This window comes from Corylus avellana, chromosome ca2 (assembly GCF_901000735.1).
Source record: "Corylus avellana chromosome ca2, CavTom2PMs-1.0".
In the NCBI taxonomy this organism is placed as follows: domain Eukaryota; kingdom Viridiplantae; phylum Streptophyta; class Magnoliopsida; order Fagales; family Betulaceae; genus Corylus; species Corylus avellana.
This window is the reverse complement of record NC_081542.1, coordinates 18266938-18272997: the sequence shown is the minus strand read 5'-3', so window position 1 is coordinate 18272997 and position 6060 is coordinate 18266938.

Here is a 6060-nt window from a genome sequence, read left to right as displayed (position 1 = left end):
ATTGAAAAACTTAAATAAATAGCCTTAAATATCCTTAATTAAATTTATTTTTTTATTTTTTGCTTTATAGAAGGAAGACCCAACCGTGGAGTCTTTGTCCTGGATTAACTTTTAAACCCAAAGGGGACGGCAATTACATCGTATTTTTCATTTTTTTTTTTTTTTTTTGGCTTTATTCTCATAGAATCAAGAGAGTGGATTTATGAGTCAAGTTAGTGGATACTTAGAAAGTCCTTAGTGGTTTCATCACATCAAAATGTTAAATGAAATATGACTCTTACAACCACTTAACAAGTTGAGATACAATTATATATTGAAAGCTGAAGTACTTAATGGTTTTGAATTGAATAAATGTTGAGTTTATTATTTATTTAATGCCACATAACATGTCTAACTCTGCCAACCTTATTGGAAAGAATAAATAGTCGAACCCCATGCATGTAGCTAGCAACACATGCATTTAGATATCTAACTATTTCACTAGCAAAATGGTTAGAACCCACTTCTTTATGTCTATTTTTCCTCTCCATCTGATTTTTTTCTTCTCTCTACTTGGAACTACATCCTACCTACAAGTTATTAAACCTGTTTCATGCACCGAAAGCCCTATTTTCAGATGCTCGGAGATGGAGTGAAAATCACTTCTTAGCTTCAAAGAAAGTCTTATAGATCCATCGGGTCGTCTCTCTTCTTAGGTTGGTGATGATTGCTGCACATGGATAGGCGTTAGCAGTGACAACAGCACAAGACATATTATTTTGATTTGAGTTCCAACAACTTAGAGGGTCCACTCCCACTTTTTCCTAGCAATCTAATCGATATACGTCTCACGAATAATATGTTTTCTGGACCTATTCCAAAAACATAGGTGAGTTATTGCCCAAGTTATCTTGGTTGGACCTCTCTTCAAATTCAATTACTAGTAGGATTCCCCATTCTATTGGAATGCTAAAGGAATTGGGAGTTCTTGTGTTGGGAAACAATTCTCTATCCGGGAAACTACCCCTTCAATGGAAGGATTTACAACAATTAAAGATATTGGACTTAGCAGATAACAATATATCCGGCAATGTTCCAAGTTCAATGCAACATATCTTTGTTCACTAAAGGTATTATCATTGCCCCAAAATCAACTTGAGGGAGAGCTTTCCCCTTTCTTTAGAAACTATAGAAACTTGCGAAACCTTGATCTTGGACGAAACAAATTCTCTGGAAAACTTCCAGCACAGATAGGAGAAAGCCTACCATATTTATTGAGGTTAAGCCTAATGTCCAACTTGTTTCACGGGAACATACCTAAAAAATTATGTCTCCTTTCACAACTTTAGATCCTAGACCTAGCACACAATCACTTTATAGGAGCAATCCCTCAATGTTTAGGATACTTGAGTAGAGATGATAATGGCGGAGCAGACTATGAAGAACAAATGTTGTTGGTTTCTAAAGGAAGAGAAAATCTATATGATGGTTCTATTACTGGTCTAATCTATTCTTTAGACCTTCCGAGTAACAATTTATCGGGAGAAATACCTAATAATATTACAACCGACCATGATCAACATGAATTTATCAATGAATCATCTGTCTGGAGGTATGCCTGAAAAAATTGGGAATTTACACATGTTAGAATCACTTGACCTCTCAATGAATGAGCTTTCTGGTCATATCCCTAAAAGCATGTCTTCGTTGACCTTCTTAAGTCACTTGAATTTGTCATTCAACAACTTGTCTGGAAAAATTTCAAGCGGAAATCAACTTCAAACACTTAATGACTCTTCTATCTACAAAGATAACTCTTTACTCTGTGGGCCACCTTTTTTAACTAAGTGTTGAAAGGATGAAACTAAATCTAGACTAACGCCAAATGGTGGTAACAAAGTAGCCAACAAAAATGGAAGGGAAATTGAGTCCTTCTCGTTCTACATTGGCTTGCCGGCTGGGTTTTATTGTTGGATTTTGGGGAGTTTGTGGTACACTAATTATCAAAACATCATGGAGACAAGCTTACTTTCGAAGCTTTGATAATTTGAAAGACACGATTGTTGTATTTGTTAATGTCAAAATTGTTTGCTTGCGAAAAAAGGTCAAGTTGGAGAGAAGTTGAGGCTATGGGCATTGGAGCTTTTCTAAATATGCATTATTTATGTATTGTAAGTTTTTCATGTTGTTGTAATTAATAATGTATGCTCCAATCTTCACTTGCTAATGTCATATATATATATATATATATATATATATATATGAATTATTTTACGATTGTGCGAGGCATTATTTCTTTTATTGCATCTTATTTTCCATTAACCATTTGTTCATATAATACCATTATATTCTCATTCTCGATTTAACTATTTTAGGGTTATAATTACCATCGTTCTTAATATTAGCTTACCGAAACTAATATTGTCATCCAGAAAATTATGTGCTATAAACTGATGCATGAGCTCCACGCTTCAACTTTAAAAACTCATTCCTTTTCAGTATTTTCATACAAGAAAAAGTAATCTATTGTTTTTCTTTCACTACTTAACAGTTACTGGATTGGCACATCAACAACATATTTTCTTTCAAGAGAAAATGTTGGATAATCTGAGTACCATAAACGAGCTAGCTGGAATTTAGCTTTCATCCTGAAAACGTTTTTAGTCCGTGCAAGATATATATATGCTGACTGCTCATATTTTTATTTATTTTAACTTTTTGCTGGAGATCGATCTGTGCATTTTATTATGAAACCACCTTTTTTTGGTACGTTTTTAATTTTGGACATCAGAAAATGGTATGTACTCTTTAGAGAACTTTTATAACTAATACAAAAATTTACTTGAGCTACAAAATATGGGTTTCTTAGGTAGTGGGCTTTTATGGGTCTATTATGTTAGTAGATCCCTTAGTTGTAAATTTGTAATGGGTCTTTTAGTAAATTAATTAGGTCCTTTTTGTAGTCTTGCATTTTATTAGTAGTTTTATGGGTTTTGGTTGTTAGACAATTGTAGCCGATTGGGTCTATAAGAATCAACCCAATCAGCAATCAACAGAAATGGGCCAAGAAAGAATATCTTATAATTTCAGGAGAAATTGTTCTTTATCATTTCAATACAAGTTTATCCAGTATTTCTATCATCAAATCATCTCCATTCTATAATTTCATGAGCATCCATTCATCTAATACATCAAAATCCAAAAATATCATTCAAACACAAGAAAAATCCATTACATTTGGTATCAGAGCCAACGATCTTACCGTGGCGACAAACTGGCAAAAGAAAGAAGCAGATCCGAGGCATCGGAGGCATCTAGATGTAGACCAGCAAAAGTTCCATTCTTAAGCATTTCCATGTAAAATACAATTATCACCCAAAAAAGCAACTTATTAGCAAAGATCAATATAGAATGAATCTGACCATGCTACGTACTCTTAAATAATTGCTTTAATCCATGTTGAAAAAAAAATGAAGGGCAAGAAATGAAAATAGCACAATTTAGTTTCAACATAACCATAGCATAGAATTGTAAGCACATATGCTATATGTTAAGTTGCCAAGAAGTCGGAAGCAAGAAATCAAAATATATAGTACAATTATTAGAAATTAAGTCAATGCCTCCATTTGTTATAACTTGTCGTTTTCTGTCTTAAACTTTAAATCTCATAAATCCTCTGTTTCAGTTATTATCGCTGGGGAAGATTACAATTTCTCCTGTTCGTAATATAAATAGTTTAGACTTTAAAAAACAATAATTGACTCTTTCCAATTAATTGTCAGTTGGTTACAAGTTATACCCAGACGATGATTTGTTTTTTTAATATTCCAGTCCAATTTTTCACATAAATAACCAATTTAGTCATTTTATATATAATTTTTTTATCCAAACTTAATTAATTGATGGGACACATTGATAACTAAACTTTAAAGTATATGGAGGTAAGTAAGACAATGATATAGTTTACGAAAGAAAAGTACTTAATGTGGGGAAGTTGAATTATTCTAAATATTTGTTATCATAGGACCCTTACTTACAGTCTGGAGGAACATTCTATCTTTTATATGAAACTTACGTGCAATTTGCGTGTAAACGACCCCAGTGTGAAGTCTTTGCATATTGAGATAAACTTTCAATCCCAAAGTGGACGGCAATTACATCTTCTTTATTTCCTAAAGTGGATTTTTCTTTTGGATTTATTGTGAATGAATGAAGGGAGTGGATATCCAGAAATTCCATTGCAAAAAAACAAAAAAAAAAAAATTGACATCATGTGGTCCACGTGGAATTTAAGAAGCAATTTGCATGAAGAGGACTTGGATTTATTGGATTTATTCATAGTCGGTCAATAAAAACTTAGCTACATGATAAACTTAGGATTGTCACTTGGAAATTATTGACATGCATGCATCACATGTGGAATTTAAGAGGCAATTTGCAAATGGTAGATTCTTCGGATTCAGATTATAAACTTCCAAACTTTTGTTGGATTTATAGCAAATGTTACATCTCCTTTATTTTCTTGGATTTATTTTTGGTCAGTCAAGAAATTGGACATGTGCATGAAAAGTCATCAATGCTTTCATTATCACAACCACAAGTAAAATATATTCACAATGACTCTTTGAATTATTGACTCATAATGTTCATATACGTACAATTTTGTCTTCAAACCTGAAACTCAAATAACATCACATATAGCTGAAACCCAAATAAAATTTCGTTTTCCATAAAAATTTAAAAATTTAAATTTTATCTTCTAAGCTCAAACTCGATCATTTACTCGTCACATATATCCAAATACTTATTGAGTAATGTTAGGAATCATCTTTTATCCTCTTAAAATTAATATAGCTTTTAAAATTATTATTATATTTTAGATGAATCATATTTGGATTTTTATCCAATGATGATTTTAAAAGCCATATTAATTTTAAGAAGATAAAAAGATGATTCATAGCATTACTCACTAAAGGTTCATTTGGTCTGCGGAATAGACCCCTAAAATGGAATGGCTATTCCTATGGAATAGTCATTCTTTTGTTTGGTATGAGTATAGTTATTCCCATGGGAATGATTAATCTCATACGTACACACAAAAATAGCTATTCCTCTAAAAAATAAGAGGAATAGCTAGTATTCATGGATTTTAATTCCAGCCATTTATTTGGCTAGTATTGCTGTCACCCTCTTCATATGGATGTAGTTCCCACTTCTTGTTGACCTGGCCATTACAACTTATGGACCAGGTGTTTTAGATAAGAAAATAATGAAGCGCTCAAAATTTTTGCCCCCCCCCCTCCCCCCTACTCCCGAAAGAATACCCTTATTGGGGTTCCTTTAATGTTTGACGAACAATCGGAGCTCGTGATTTTGTTCCTTTCTTTTTCTTGGATGGTCACACATATGACTGAAGAATTTTCAGCTAGCTCATGTTGCTAACCCATTGCAACCATGGTGATTGCATTTTGTGATGCTCTGTTACTTATGTTACATAAAGATTCATGGAATTTCATTCCAGCCATTTGTTTGGCTACTGTTCTTGTCACCCTATTCGTATGGATGCAGTTCTTACTTCTTGTTGACCTCGCCATTACAACTTACGGACCATGTGTCTTAATTAAATAAGAAAATAATGAAGCACTCGAAATTTATGCCCCTGCTGCTCCCAAAAGAATACCCTTATTCGCATTCCAATAATGTTTGACGACAACCGGAGCTCATGATTTTGTTCTTTTCTTTTTCTTGGACGGTCACGAATGACTAAAGAATTTTTGGCTGGCCCATGTTGCTAATCCGTTAGGTGTTTTTACGCTTAACTATTTCTTAATTTTCTAATATTTTTTGTTACTTTGACAAAGGATATATTACTTCTTAATCCCAATATATTTCCTCTAAGCAAGTGTCGACCAATTCCTCATGAGACTTTACCTTCAAAAGAAAAAAGAAGTTTCATTAGGCCACAAGGTTCTTATTACTGTCCCAGACTCCCAGGCAATAAGGTTATTAGAATAAATAAATAATAACTATTGGTTAATATAAAATAATAGGGAAAGTCCACATGACCCCCTCAAACTACCA